General features: G+C 51.8%; 1 protein-coding gene across 2 annotated transcripts in view; it reads left to right on the forward strand.

Moving 5' to 3' along the window:
• The first annotated feature begins 600 nt into the window (after nucleotides 1-600).
• The window catches only part of SLC6A17 (solute carrier family 6 member 17), a 52,485-nt gene continuing 37,042 nt past the window's right edge, over nucleotides 601-16,043 (forward strand). The window contains exon 1 of one of the 2 annotated variants that reach the window (XM_067727194.1): nucleotides 601-1,115. The gene's annotated coding sequence lies outside the window, so the exon portion shown is untranslated. The remainder of the gene's footprint in view (nucleotides 1,116-16,043) is intronic. The other variant, XM_067727193.1, reaches the window with a different exon arrangement.

Consider the following 16,043-nt stretch of genomic DNA (forward strand, 5'->3'; position numbering starts at 1 on the left):
GTCCTCCCATCCTTCTGTCTTGAATTGTGGCCTCCTGGGTAAACCCCACTCTGCCTCTCCCCGAGGTTCCATGCCTTCATCTCCCAGAGCGGTGATCTTCACAACTCCTGCAGCCCCTGGCATACAGTAGGAGCTCAATAGATGAGCGATGTATGGAGGAGTTGAACGGCACAGGAAAGGGTCTTGCAGAATGGTAGGAGGGAAGGACAGTGGAGTGGAAAAGTGTGGAGAAGAGAGTGAACAAATGCATTGAGGTGGAAGTGGCTAGGGCAGGGGAATAACCACTTTGTCGGGCGTTGAGTTCATACCAGGAGGCCGAAAGAGATGCGCCTGGAAAGATGAAGGAAGTGAGGCCCAGGGCTCAGAGGGCTTCGGCCATGGGGCTCCCATTCCTCTTTGAGGTTAGAACCTGGTAATGCTCCAGAATCTGGGTCCCTTGGTCAGGGGCCTCCAGAGGCTGCTCCCGGGGCAGCCCCCTGCCTCTCCTGCCCACCCCCTCTGTCTGGGTCGTCCATCAGAGCCTTGCTCACGGCCCCAGAGCCTCGCATTGACGCGGGCCCGTGCGTGAGTCAAGCCTGCGTCACGGCGCCCCGCCGCCAGGGTGGCCTTTCGCAAAACGAGGGAACAGTGCGCGCTGCGCTCCGCCCCGCTCCGTTCCGCTCCGCAGAGCCGGCGCGGCCAGGGCGCAGGGAGGGTGGCCCTCGGCGCCGGTGCCTGCAGCCTCACGCGCTATCTCCGCCGCGGGACCTGGGTTCCCGGACCGCTCCCCCGAGGGCCGAGCGCGCCGCGGGCGGGAGACGGGCAGGGACAAGCGGCGAGGAGAGGGAGAGAGGAGCGAGCAGAGTCTCGTGCGCCGGCGCGCGGCCCCGGGTCCCCTCCCAGCCCTGGCCGGGGCCCGTCGCCGCCACAGTCGGACTGCCCGTCGTGGGAGGGGCCGTGCGCCCGCGACCCGTCGGGAACCGCAGCTGCTCGGTCGGAGTGCAGCGGCCGAGACCGCGCGACGGCCACGCGGGACAGGTGAGTCGCCGGCCGCGCCCCGTCTGGCTTTATGGGACCAGCCACCGCAACTTCAGCTATTCCGGCCCCGCCCCAGCCAGGGAGGCCTAAGGACCGAGGTGAGAGGCGGCGTTGCCGGGGTATCGACCCAGCTTTGCGAGGGCCCTGGGCTCCTCCCGCCACTCCAGCCGCCGTTGCCTGGCGACGGAGCCCCGGGGCCAGCGCTTCTCGGGCGCTCCGGGGGTGCCCTGCGCTGCGCTCACGGTTGGACACCGGACTCCAGCTTCCGGGGCTAAGAGGGCCCAAGAACTCCGGAGGTAATCGGGCAGAGTTGCAGAGGCAAGCGCCCGCGGAGGACCGGGGAGGAGGCCCGGCCAGAATCGCCGCCTGGAGCTGCGCGCCCAGGGCGCAGTTCCCTCGGGGAGGCTCCTGCGCTGCAGGAGACCCCAGCCCCATCCGCTCGGCTTCAGGCCTGTGACCTTGACAGTAACATTGGCGAGAGAAGCAGAGCGCTCACGCGCGAGATGAATATTTAATTCTCAGTCTTGGGGCTGGTCCTCGCTGAATTCGGAGCTAGCGGGGAGCCCATCCTCCCTCGAGGAAAGCGCATCTGGGAACCGAATGGCGGATATGGGGGGCGTGCGCGGGGTGCAGGTCTGGAGGGGGCACCGCCTCGGGAGAGAGGCCTCTGCCACGTTTATACCTGTGCGCACCGTGCTCTCTAGCGATGCTAGTGTGTCTAGTGCACAGTGCTCTGGGGAGGGCCGCTCCTGCAGGGGCGCGGTCTCCTGCTCTATCCTTTTAAAGCTCAAACAGCCCTGTCAGGGCTGCAAGTGTTCAGAAATCCCGAGGCCACTCACCTTACAGGACCCAGTCGCTGTGACGCGGAGTTAAAAAAAAAATTGTTCCCACTCCTCTTTCATTCATTGAGAAAAAATTTAACGGACCCTTTGGATTAGGAAATTTCTAACCAGAGCTGCCTTTGGGGCAATTCCGCTGTGAGTATGAGGCAGGTGGGGTGGGGTTGGGGAGAGAAGTCAGGGGTGTAGAGAAGGAAGATTCTTTTGAGGGCACTGCCCCTGCCTGTTAACAGGAACTTTCAGGAACTAAGAAAATCCTGTAATGGCTCGCCCCAAAATTCAACCAAAACTTTAGTTATGCTGTGCTGGACCTGCCGACTGATGTCTGAAGAACAAGGCCAGAGTGTGTGGAGGTTAACAGAGGGCTTCTTCCGTCTCATGCTCTGCTTGCATTATCCCATGGTCTGGTGAGGTGGACCCATCACCTGGGCAGGAAGAGCTTTGAGGTCACACCTGCTTGTCCTTGGCCATGGCCCATCCATGGGGCCATGAGAAGCTCAGCTCCTCTGCTGGCTTTTTGTCTAATAGAGCAGCTGTGGCTAAGTAGATGGTGAATTTCAGGAAATCTCTGCATCTCAGCCTGGAGGGTGACTCAGTGTAGAAGGCAAATTGTGCCCACCAGCTCTGATTGGAGTGAGTGTGTTTGGCCTGAGTCACACACAGTCATGTGTCAGCTGTTTGTGAGTTGAATGGAGTTTACCAGGACTTGTGAGTGGCAATGACCCAAGCTCTCAGTGTTTTGGAGTCACTGACCAAAGGTGAGCAAGTCTCCAGAATGAGCTAAGCAGAGCTCAGGCTGCCTGGCTGCTGGGCGAGGGTCCTGGAGCTCTGACCCATGGGGAAAGTGAGCAGGGCCGGGTTGGGGGGATGTTGGAGGAGAGGCTTGGCGGGGGGGGGCCCTGTGATTTCAGTGAGAACTTGGCCCAGTGCTCTGCCATGTGCCAGCGTGGGGTGACCTTGGGCAAGTCCCTTTACTTCCTGAGCCTTGGTTTCCTCAACTGTGAAGCAGGGATGCCAGTGGTACCTTCTCTTTTTTTTCTTTTTTTTGCGGTACGCGGGCCTCTCACTGTTGTGGCCTCTCCCGTTGTGGAGCACAGGCCCCGGACGCGCAGGCTCAGCGGCCATGGCTCACGGGCCCAGCCGCTCCGCGGCACGTGGGATCTTCCCGGACCGGGGCACGAACCCGTGTCCCCTGCATCGGCAGGCGGACTCTCAACCACTGCGCCACCAGGGAAGCCCCGCAGTGGTACCTTTTCTGCAGGCTTATTTTTGAGACCAGTGCTAGACATGTAGCAGATGCTCGTTAAATGTTAGTTCCCCACCCCTTTCCTTATGGGCCTTAATCAGAAGTGATTCTTTCTCTTCCTGTCCTTGTTTCTTGGTGTGAGAGGGGGCGTGGAGACAAATGAAAGTGGCAGGGCTTTCCATGGGGTTAAGAAGGACGCATAACTCAGCTTCAAACTGACCTATTCCAACCCTCAGGTCTCCCCTGGGAGACCCTGAATGGGGAAGCCTGAGTAAGAGCAGTGCTGTGGTGGGTGGAGTGGAAGGTGGGGGGTGAGGGGCTGTGCTGGGTCTGCTGGGTGCCGTTGGTTGCCTGCAGTTGCTTCAGGGTGAGACTCTAGCACAGGCTTTGACTCCTGAGATTGTTCATGGCTGTGGCCTACACCCAAGTTGCAGCACTCGCTAAACTTCACGGGTCCCTGCTCTTTGATCAGGTCTTGCCATCCCCCTCCGCACCTGTCCTGTCCATAATGGAGTTGGGAGCTGCAGAAGAACAGTCCAGGGGAGGCTAGGCTGGCCTTCCTGGAGAGGAAAGGAGTATATCTCCTGCCTTTCCTGAAAGATCCTGGGCCACTGGCTCCCTCCTGTAATATGTCTAGACCTGGTGTTGAGCTAAGGTGTGTGTGCACCTTAAGAGCAAAGGAAATATGGGGATCCCCAGGGCAGCAAGAAAGAAGCCATGCTGACCCAGGGGACTCCAGTCTGCTTCTGGAAATGTGCGTGTGTTTGTGTGTGTGTGGGTGATACGGGAACCCTGGAATCACTGCCCTCCCGATTGGATCTGGGAGCAAATTCCAAGGATGATAAATACAGAGATGGGAGGATTCCTAAGAAGCAAGTTCCTTCTGCCTGTGCAGCATCCCTTCCCTGTGCTCCTTCCTGTCCAGGTTTGCTGCAGCAGGACAATTCATCATAAATCCCTTCAAAACTGCTAAGATAAGCAGCAGAACAGTTTAAAAGGAAGATGGATTTCGTGTTTTTCTTTTTCTGAAAACCAGGTCTGAGTTATTGCTTGCTCTCAGGCTGGGCTGCAAGAAGTCCTCACAACAAAATATCCGGGGCACCAGAATGGAAAAACTCTGTTAGCCCGTACAAAGTCCTTTTATAGCAGTGCTCTCCTGACTGCTGTCCCAGGCTTCCAGAGGTCAGAAGCACAGAACTGCAGGTAGATCTGTGTTAGTGCGCTGCCCCGAATGCAGGTGGGATGGTGATCTGTGGGGAAATGCCTACTTGGCCTGCTTTTAGGAGGGCCAGGTGCTGGCTTCCAGCAGCTCACTCGGTGCTTGGCACACAGTCATAACATCCAGGTTTTTATTGAGGCGTGTGCTAAGTGCTTTATTCATACACTGTCTCGTTTAACCTTCGCTACAGTCCCAGGAGGCATATTACTGCTCTCAGAAGTTTACAGATGTGGGACTTGAGGTTCAGAGAGGTTAACTAATTTGCTCAAGGTCACACAGTAGTGAATGGCAACCTGAGAATTTGAACTCAGGTCTGTCAGATTCCAGACTTCATGCTCTTGATGTCTATGTGATGTGTCTCTGTAATAAGTTCTTAATAAATGTTGCTGACAACCTAGGCATTTACCCAGATGAGCTTGTCTAAACCTGTGAGTTTGGTTCTTTAAGCTGGTGCCCTGAGAAGGGGGTATGAGCCTCTACTAATGGGAAATTGGTAGAGAATGAACATATCTCGGTTTCTGAGTTTGGGGGAATACAGTATGTGCTTCCAGGTAGATTGGAATCCAGAGAACATCCCAGACTCCATCTTGTCCTGTCCTGTGCATCTTTCTCTTTCTGACCTCTGCCACCCCTGACCTCATTCCCTTAAAGTTTGTCCAAGTCTGGGGTTGGTTCTGGGAGCAGTGAGGGTAGAGTCAGAGCAGATTGGAGGTTGCCCTGAGGATTTCTGTGTCTGCAGAATCAAGGACAGCCAGTCGCTGGTGGGAGCTCTGATGTGTCAGGTTTCTCTGCTGGACAGGGTGTGCTAGGGACCTGCAGCAGTTTCTGGTGAGGTCCCAGACCCCAGAGCAAAACTGCTAACACTCCAAGGTTATTTACAGCAGCTGCGGCATGGGCTGCCCAGAGGGATGTTGCTTGCTACCTGGTCCTGTCCTGTGGAGCCCACTCTCTTTATCCTTGGGGCTCCACCACTTGCATCCGTGGCTGTTCTGGGAAACTTGGCATCCTCCTGGCTCTCCATCTCTTCTCTCTCTCTGAGAAATCACCTGGAGGAATAGGCCCATACTGTCCTAGCCTGCCTGGCACCTTCAAACCACCTTTGATCACCGTGGGGAAGTTTCTGAAAGTGAGGGTGGATAGTTAGAATGTAAGCATCTCCTCCGCCCCCAGCAGACAAAGAGGTCTTCCCAGGAACCCTTGCTCCACAGGCAGCCATTTTGAGGAGATACAGCCTTGGGGTAATTCTCTCCCCCCATCTCCCATCCCCCATGAATAATTTTAAAAATTAAAACATGGTTCATCTCTGGATAAATCCAGTTATTTAAGAAAAATATAATTAGATATTCACTGTGTACAGAAAACTCACATGTGAGAACATAAACTCAGATGCAGGATGGATTACTGTACCAAATTATTCTCACATTTAAAACCAGGTATATATTGTTAGAGAATAATTTTGGGTCAGGTGAGGCCTGGGCAGCCTGAGTCCCCAACTTGGGAGTTGAGACCGAAAGGGCTTTTGTTCCGAGGCCTCCTGTGGAGTGAGGGTGGGGCGAGCAGGGCCAGAGGAAGTAACACTCCAGCTCCCAGGCCCGGGGGTCATCGCATCAGCTGCATTTGACCCACTGAGCTGCCACTCTGTCTTCCAGGACCTGATCACAGTTCATTTGAAGATAACAAGTTGCCTCGCGAGGTGTTCCATCATTTCTAATTTAATTACTGGTTTAATTAGAACTTCCGTTGGATTCTTTGCACCACTGCTTTGCCACCTATTATTTCACTTGCAGATAGAATCTGTTGGTCCCCACCCCAAATTCCTGCTGGTTGCATTTTCTTTTTAATTATAAGACTTCTGGGCTCTGTGGTTTTAAATCCAACTCCAGGTCAGGAGTGCTGTTTGAGAAAGCTACCATTCAGGAGATGTGAGCAGTCACCTGGTGGAATGGCTCCAGCAGGTGCTGCCAGGTGAGTATTCAGGGAGGACGTGGACCTCCTCTCCCTGGGGGTCTACAGGGCGGAGAGCAAGCGTGCTCCTCTGCTGGGCAACCCGGCACTGGCTCCCAGAATGGCCTGGTGGGTGCTGTCCACGGTCCTGGCACACCTCTGAGACAACCTGCCTGCTAGTAATTCAGGGACTCCTTTGGAACCGCTGGAAGGAATCTCCTTGACCAGTCCCCAATTGTATTATGACTCTAGCTTTGGGAAAGGGCCCAGCCAAGTGAGGGCTCCTGACCTCAGGGAGGAATGATGGTAGATGGACTTGTTCCATTGTTGACTTGCTGAATGAGGTTCACGTATGTCACTTTGCAGTGTGGCATGGTGCATTGGAGAACTTCCTAACCAGGGCCCCAGAGGGGTGGCATGAGGCCCAGAAATAATGATGCCTTCATTCCTTGGAATAGCCTTGAGTGGCCTAGGGTGGTGAAGCCTCCTCCATTTACCCCAGTGTGCCACAGCTGTATTCTCTTCTCTGTGTGTCATCACATGTGGAAGGGTGTAAAACACCAGTGTATTGGAAAGAGTATGGGCTATCGAGTGAGGTAGACCACAGTTTGGATTCCCTCTCCTCCGCTGCATGGCTCAGTAATCTTGTACATGGTAGTTAACTTCCCTTAGCTTACGCTTCTTCATCTGTAAAATGAGAATTCCATTTTATCCCAAGTTATTTTTTGGGGGGGGCGGTAAATAACATATGTAAGCACAGTAGGTCTTCAAACATGTGTGCTCCCTCCACTGTGATCTCAGGTGTCCTGCTGGGAGTGCTTTTCTGCCCACCCCTCCACAAAGCCGCACTGAAGCCTGGTGAGGAAAGAGACACAAACGTTTCTGGTTCTCAGGAAAGAGACATCATGTTGGGAGTGTAATTAAGGGTTTCTGATCACTATTCCTTCAAGTGCTCTTCACAGTCTGGTGGGTAACTCAGGTAATTGGACACCCTTGATTCCTTCTGTCTCTCTCTGAGACAAGAGAAAATAGTGACTTTAAGAAAATCCAGGTCAGTGGATTTGGGCAGTAGCTGTGAGGACCCATCTGTCACCACCGTGGGCCTCCCATGAATAAGAAAAGAAGGGAGTGAGGCCTTCACTTGTTGCTCCTGGACTTTTTATTTTCACAACTCATTTAAAAAATTTTGTTTTTCCAAATCAGGACAGTCTCATGGATCTTCTGTTTGGGGCCTGTGTGCACTTCAGCACCCTGGGGGCCTCTGTTTCCCTCTCTCTTTAAAACCTAAACCTTATCCAACAGCCAGCCCAGGTCACCACCATCTCTAACCTACCGTTCCCCCTTTTTCTTTTTATTAAATTTATTTTATTGACGTATAGCTGATTTACAACATTGTGTTAATTTCTGCTGTACAGCAAAGTGCTTCGATTATACACACACACACACACACACACATATATATATATATATACATTCTTTTTCATATTCTTTTCTATTATGGTTTATCACAGAATATTGAATATAGTTCCCTGTGCTATACAGTAGAACCTTGTTGTTTATTCATTCTATATATAATAGTTTGCACCTGCTAATCTCAAAGTCCCAATCCATGTGCTTTTTAATTTGTACTATACTGATCTACTTAAAAAGTCAGGTGACATCAGTCCCCTGCTCGAAAACTGCCAACAGCTTCCTGTTATCCTTGAGAGGAAACCCAAACTCCTTTCTATGGCCCACGGGTCCTGCCTGCTCAGAATGCCAGTTATCCTCCTGTCTCAGCACCTCCCACTCTTCCCTGGCTCAGGATGCCCTAGACACAGGGCCCTTCCTTCTAGTCCTTGAACTCACCAAGTGCTGCTCCTGCCTCAGGGCCTTTGCACTTTCTGTTCCCTCTGCCCTGAATGCTTTCCCAGGATATGCACATGGCTTATTCTCTCACACTATCAGGTCTTTATCAGAGTTGCTTTCCTAACTCCCCTACATATTGTAGCATCCCTACCTCACTCCATCCCTGCTGTATTATATATTTACTTGTTATCACTATGGATACAGTCTATGCCTATATATACAATATTAATTACACATTTGTCTGGTTTTTATTTGTCCTCTGCACTGTAATATACATCCCCCAGGGCAGGGACATTATTTGCTCTGTTCTCTGCTGTACTAGGACAGGACGTGGTGCATAGTTACTGTTCAGTAAATATCTGTTGAAGGAAGTAAAGGACAGGAGGGAGAGAGAGAGGGAGGGAAAATATAGAGAGGAATTTTTGAAGTCCCATATTTCAGCAGTATCCCTAGTTCGTGGGAGTTTCTGGGCGTTTTTCCGTTCTCCTTCAGCCCAAGAGGGGAGTGGGGAATCAGTCGAGCTCCAAGCACCTGCATCCCCCACCAGCCCCACATGTCCTCAGATACCTGCATGCTTGTTCCACACCAGTTCCTGGCCATTTCGGGACTGTGGGTGGTTGGGCCTCTGTTCCTGGTTGGACCCATTTCCCCCATGTTCTCACGAGGAGGGGCAGCTGGTGTGGGTTTATGGTGTGGCCCCTGCGTTTATCATTTTATCCTCATGACAACCCTGTGAAGTCAGAGCCTCATCCCCATATTTTCAGGTCCAGAAACTGCAACCAAAGGAGAAGGTGTACTTCCCCAAAGACTCCCAACTTGTAAGTGGCAGCAGAACTCAGACCCAGGTTTCCCTGGGTCCAAAACCCACGATCTTTCTGGGACAGTGTGGTGGTTGGGAGATTCTGGAGTCATCCTGTGTTGGTTGGGACTCCGGGCCTCCACTGTTTGACTGTGTGCCGTATTTCATCAATTCCAAGGTGTGTAATCTTGCACAGTGTCACATCTTAAAATCAGGATGTGCAGTCAACAACGTCTCAGATTGGCTGTTGGTCAGGTGGAGTGGTGGCCTAGTTGGGTGAAAACCTTCCATGGACACTTTCTGGTAAGTTCAAGAAAGTACCAGCACCAGAGGATCTTAAGTTCAATGAGATATAGGTAATGAATCCCTCTGTGCCTCTACTTCTTCATGTGTAAAATGGGGATAAGAGAGGCACCAGCCTCATACAGTTATTGGTGGGGTTAACGGAGACGATGTCTGCTCTACACAGTGGCTGCTGTGGAGGTGACCCTCAAGAAGTATCACCTACGTGCTGCTGTTGTCATTGGCATTATCACCACCCGACTCTGCCCTCAGCAACCTATATTCTAGTGCAAGGCTCAGGCGTCTGTGGGGCAGCCGTGGTACTGCTCTTGGCTTGGACACCCACAGGGCGTGCATCTCCCCCTCACCTGATATGGTAGAACTGAACCAAAAGATTTTGTTGGCACTGGCCCCGCCCACATTTTCCAGTGCCAGTTCCTCCCCCTGTGGACCATCTGCCCCTTTTCCTGCTTTCTTTCCTCCTTGACTAAGAAAACAAAATACCAGCTGCAGAGAACACGCTCAGCAAATGCAACAGGAAGGTGAGACGGGCTGCAGAAGATTCCACTGGCCCCTTTGCCTGTTTGTTGTCTGGTATGGTCCACCAGCCTCAGAAACGCTCCATGCCAAGACTGTGCCCGTCCAGTGTTTATTTCTCTCTGGTGAGGGTGGATCCTGTCTGCAAAGTGGAGAAAAGGAGGCACAAATCATGGCTCCTTTATAAAAGGCAAAAAGTCAATGAGCGACGGTCAAGCTTCTTAGTTTACCTTAGCTTTAAACTGCCGCTTGGGGCATCAGATGCTCTTGGGATCAGGATGTCCTGTCAGAAAATGGGGAAAATTTGAAGCTGGAAAATTACATCAGACCCTAGAAAATTTGGGGAGTTCAAAATACTTGAATTCATTAATTCACGCACTCACTTCATTCATATCATATTTGTTGAGCACGTGTGGTAGTAAGTCACCAGGATTTGGCCTTGCAGAAGCAAAGATGCTGTCAATCTGGATAAGGACAGGAGACCACAGCACAAACCCAGCAAATCTGTGAAATGGAGTCAGAAGTAACCATCCTATTGATTTGACTTCTCAGTAAGCTTTTCTTGCTCTTTCTCCTTCTATCCATGTGGTAACCAGATGCAGTTGGTAGGTAAGCGCTGTTCCCTACTTTCCAGATGAATAAGGAACAGAAAGCCGTCTTCCAAGGCCTGGGGTCCCCCTGACATGTGCTGCAGGGCTGTGCCGGATTAGAGCCCCCGGCTGGGCAGGCGACTTCTGGGAGGTTTACCGCCTCTTCTCTAGTCAGAGCTATTAGCTCTTCGCCCCGGCCTCTTTGTTTCAAAGGCAAAGGCAGTGGTTCAGATTTCAACATAGGAAGCGGGTTGTTCTTGGAGGGTAGGCAGGCAGGGACCCTGGAGCATCTGTAAATACCACATTCTGTCTGGTGTGCCAGGCCCTGCTGGGCCCGGGGCAGGCAGGAGGGGCACAAAGCTGAATACACCTTGGGTCCTGCCCTCAGGGAGCCTTGTGGTTAGAAAAGGAATCGGGCCTGTAAACAGCTAGCTATGCTAGAAAGCCAAATGGTAAAAGTGTAAAATAGTCTTATAAAGAGCGTGCTGAGGAGAGAGAAAGGGATACTCATTCTTACTTAGAGGACTGCGGAAGGTGTCACAGGTGAGACGGTGGGCCTCGAGCTGGGCCGTCAAAGACTAGAAGGTCCAGGAGGCAGAGGATGGGGAGTGGTGGGTGGGCAGGGGAGGTGGAAGGGGGCCCAGAGGAGGAGCTGCACATGTCTTGGCCAGGGCAGTGCGTTGGCAGTGGGTGCAGAGGACGTGGTACCCAAGAAGCCGCCTCTGAAGGCCTGGAGGAGAAGTGAGCTGGGAGCCTGTCGCTGGCCTCTAGTGGAGAGAAGTTCTGAGCTAGAGCATGAGGGGTGGGAAAGGACAGATCTGAACCCACTGACAGGAATTTGCGACGTGGGCATGAAGGGTGAAGGAGGGAGAGGCCAGGAATGGTGCTGGGTCCCTGCCCGTGCGTCCTGGGCGAGAAAACTCAAGGCGGGTGGCCAGCAGGCCCATCAGGACCAATTTGCCCCACGTGACTGCCAGAGGTTCCAGTAAGACAATTAAAAATAATTTGGAGGATAATTTGGGTCTCTGATAACAGTCTGACCTGTTTCGGGCTCAGTGGAAGCCCAGAGGCTCTGAGGTAATTGGGACGACTGTGTGGGCCACCACCGCTTGTCACCTGGAAATCAGGAAGCTGTCAAGTTCCCTGAGAGAAAGGGGCCCGACCTTGCTTCCCTCTCACCACCGCCTAGTCCTGAGTTGGACCTTGGCAATACGGTGCGGGGAGCTGGGTGTTCTCCACGGCTTTCCTCTGCTGGGGGCTCTCACGGCTTCCCTGTGGTGGAGGTTTGCATTTACGAATGTGAAGCACTCTCTCCAGAGCCCCCCGACCCAAGAGCGGCAAAACTGGGCACGCCTCCCGGGGCTCAGTGAAGCCAGCACTCGAGACCTGTGGTCCCCTTGGCGCCTATATCCCCAAGATGGCAGCTTGTCCACTCAGCTGCCCCGGGGTCTCCCTTGGAAAATAAGTGGCTCCCTTGAGCTTGTCCCCTGAGGTATCTGATACAAACTTACGGACCCCAGGAGGCAGGTGCTCAGAGGGTCCCCCGCCCCCTCTCTGGCTGCTGTCGAGCGGAGGGGCCTCTGGCTTGGCTCTGGTTTCAGGGTGAACAGCCACCCCCTTGGGGTAATTGCTGAGCGCTGTGCTTGAAAAGTCGTGGAGCCGTCAGTCCTCTGGCAGGAGATATTTTTACCTGTCTGCCTCCTAGTGGCACTATTTTTTTCTCTTTTTAAGAAGATTCACAGTTCACTCCCTGGTCCTGCTTCTCTCACATGTGCTATTCTGAGCCGTAAGCTGCATCTGTTGCTAAGCGACGGATCTGGCACCAGGCGCTTTCTTGGCATTCGAGCCCCTCTGCATTCTGCTTTAAGTAACGGAGGCATTCCTTTCCGAGAGTACCATGGACGGATGCGCTGCTTGGGAAAGCAACTTTATAAACCCCCCCCAACTACTACAGGGCGATGATCTGAGTACGACTCGGTTGGCCGTCAAAGCATCCCCACAGTGCACCAGTGAGCTCTCAGCTGGCAGAGGGTGGCCTGACAGACCAGCCCAAGGACCTGCAGTGTCTAGTGCCTGGGGCTGGTCACCCCTTGCTCACACGCACGTGCAGGAGGGGCACTCCCTGGTTAGATGCAGAGCTGAAAGAGCTTCAGAGATCATCCAGGCCAAGTCATTTCACACACAGGGAAACTGAGGTCCAGAGAGGTCAGGGTGATGGTGCCAATTTGCACGGTTGGCTGGTGGTTGGTCAAGACCAGCACCGAGCCAGCCTCCCACTGCTTGGATCTCGGCTGGCTCCACGGTCCGCAAAGGCAGGGGCAGAGAGGAATCTGCCCCCACCCCCGGGTTTTCTCTGATCCTGGTGCTTGTCCCCAGCAGTGCTTCGGGGTCCCTGGCTGGTACACATTGGATTCCTGGGCCCTGGTCTGAAAGCTCACCTTTCCCCACAGACGGCCTCCAGGCTTCAGGGAACTAGTGCGTGCAGGGAGGGAGGGTTGTTCTGAGTCACTGCTGCCACCTTCCCTTTAAAGGCACGGAGAGAGCACAGGAGTGAGGACGCCTGGGTGCTGACAGCTGTGTGATGTGAGCCATGCCCTGTCCCACCCTGGGGCATAGCTGTCCAGCTCACTTCCCGGGCCGGGCTGTGAATCCGAGATGATAAGAAGAGGTGACGTTTGTGAGCACTTGGTGGGGGCCGGTCCCCTTCTGAGACCTGTACAACCTGTCCTCCTCATGACATTGCAGAGTGAGCACTGCTGTCCTCGCTGACGCTGAGGAAACGAGCTCAATACGGTGAAGAAGCTTCCCAGGCCGGCAGTTGGTAAGGAGCGAAGCTGAGATTCGAACCCAGGCAGTTCGGCTTCGGAGCAGAATCACGCCGTACTGTGCCCGTAGACCGTGTAAAACATGGTTTTTAAATGGTTTCAAACTATTGCAAATTTGAGCTATAGTTTGAGTAATAACACTGCTAGACTTTACTATGCGGCCATGTTTTTATCAGTAATAACCTTACTGATCTTTGGGCCCAGGATCTGGCGCCGCATGGCCTGTACCTGCCTCCCTTTGGCCCTGGGGCAGGTGAGTGGGCCTGGGCTTCGCGGGGTGCTGCGCCACCAGCCTCAGGGTGCTGTCACTTCTCGCAAACAGAAAAAGACATCTCCGAGCTGGTGGTGTTGCAAAATGCTCCCCCCCCCCCCCCCCCGCAAACTCATTTTGGCTTTTCCTGAGGAGAAACAGGGCACTTATGTAACAAAGTATAAATAGGGGGACTTACATATTTTTAAATGAATGAAGGCAAACAACACCAGGCTTCCAGGTAGCAGCCTCTGTCATTTGGGTCCTTCCTGGTGTCAGGCCCTGCACTAGGCACTTGGTATGCATCTGCTCATGGAATCCTCGCGCAGCCCTGCCCGGGAGGCAGGAACTGTCACTAGATAGAACATTTTCACCCAAGAGGGAGCCCGATGCTCGCATAATTCAAGTGAGGTGGCTGCCCCCCCACTCGGCACCAGCTGATGTCTTTTTTTTTTTTTTTGCCATGGTTTCCTTTTTTTTTTAACATCTTTATTGGAGTATAATTGCTTTACAATGGTGTGTTAGTTTCTGCTTTATAACAAAGTGAATCAGTTATACAAATACATGTGTTCCCATATCTCTTCCCTCTTGCGTCTCCCTCCCACCCTCCCTATCCCACCCCTCTAGGAGGTCACAAAGCACCGAGCTGATCTCCCTGTGCTATGCGGCTGCTTCCCACTAGCTATCTATTTTACGTTCAGTAGTGTATATATGTCCATGCCTCTCTCTCACTTTTTCACAGCTTACCCTTCCCCCTCCCCGTGTCCTCAAGTCCATGCTCTAGTAGGTCTGTGTCTTTATTCCCGTCTTACCCCTAGGTTCTTCATGACCTTTTTTTTTTAGATTCCATATATATGTGTTAGCATACGGTATTTTTCTCTTTCTGACTTACTTCACTCTGTATGACAGACTCTAGGTCCAGCCACCTCACTACAAATAACTCAATTTTGTTTCTTTTTATGGCTGAGTAATATTCCATTGTATATATGTGCCACATCTTCTTTATCCATTCATCTGTTGATGGACACTTAGGTTGCTTCCATGTCCTGCCTATTGTAAATAGAGCTGCAATGAACATTTTGGTACATGACTCTTTGAATTATGGTTTTCTCAGGGTATATGCCCAGTACTGGGATTGCTGGGTCGTATGGTAGTTCTATTTGTAGTTTTTTAAGGAACCTCCATACTGTTCTCCATAGTGGCTGTATCAATTTACATTCCCACCAACAGTGCAAGAGGGTTCCCTTTTCTCCACACCCTCTCCAGTATTTATTGTTTGTGGATTTTTTGATGATGGCCATTCTGACTGGTGTGAGGTGATACCTCATTGCAGTTTTGATTTGCATTTCTCTAATGATTAGTGATGTTGAGCATCCTTTCATGTGTTTGTTGGCCATCTGTATATCTTCTTTGGAGAAATGTCTATTTAGGTCTTCTGCCCATTTTTGGATTAGCTTGTTTGCTTTTTGATATTGAGCTGCATGAGCTGCTTGTAAATTTTGGAGATTAATCCTTTGTCAGTTGCTTCATTTGCAAATATTTTCTCCCATTCTGAGGGTTGTCTTTTCATCTTGTTTATGGTTTCCTTTGCTGTGCAAAAGCTTTTAAGTTTCATTAGGTCCCATTTGTTTATTTTTGTTTTTATTTCCATTTCTCTAGGAGGTGGGTCAAAAAGGATCTTGCTGTGATTTATGTCATTGACTGTTCTGCCTATGTTTTCCTCTAAGAGTTTGCTAGTGTCTGGCCTTACATTTAGGTCTTGAATCCATTTTGAGTTTATTTTTGTGTATGGTGTTAGGGAGTGTTCTAATTTCATACTTTTACATGTAACTGTCCAGTTTTCCTAGCACCACTTATTGAAGAGACTGTCTTTACAGTTGCTGGGGTGGAGGCATCCAGGGTGGAGGGCAGGGGCTTTGAAGTCAGACAGACACTTCATTCATTCACTCACACACTTAACATACATCTCCTGATGTATACGCCTCTGCTCCGATGTCCCCTCCTCAGAGACGCCTTTCCAGACCATCATATAGCAGCCCTCCAGCTCGCGAGCCACCCCACTCTCTACCCCATGTTATTGTCTTTATAGCAAAAATCACCCCTGGCTCTTTTATCTGTGTATTTCTTTCTCTAGTATCTGGCCTTTCCACTAGAAATATAACCTCTGCAAGAGGAAGCCCTTGGCTTATTTTGTTTGCTGCTGTATCCCTCACACCTGGAACAGAGCCTGCTACAGAGAAGGCACTCAGTTAATGTATGTCAAGTCAATGAATGAGTGAGTGAATGAGTGAATGAAATGGGCTCTCAAACCCGGGCCTCTCTGACTTCAAAGCCCCTGTCCTTTACCATGAGAGACGACTGTCTTCTTCCAGTGTCCCACCCCCCTTGCTGCTGAGTTTGACCCAGTGGCTTTGGGCAATTCACCTCCTCTCTCTGGGCCTCAGTTTCCTCATATATAAAATGAGAATGTTGCTAGGATCCCTCAAACTTTAATATTCCAAATGTTGGACTCTGCTGTCACATGAACATATTCACTGGGCACAGACGGTTCTAGTCATGATTGAAAGCCAGCCCAGTGTCTCAGCTTGCAAGTTTGCACCAGCACTTTGCTTCCTGCAAACCCGATGGCCTAGGAGGACCCCGGGCC

The sequence above is a fragment of the Pseudorca crassidens genome, chromosome 2, assembly GCF_039906515.1.
Source record: "Pseudorca crassidens isolate mPseCra1 chromosome 2, mPseCra1.hap1, whole genome shotgun sequence".
In the NCBI taxonomy this organism is placed as follows: domain Eukaryota; kingdom Metazoa; phylum Chordata; class Mammalia; order Artiodactyla; family Delphinidae; genus Pseudorca; species Pseudorca crassidens.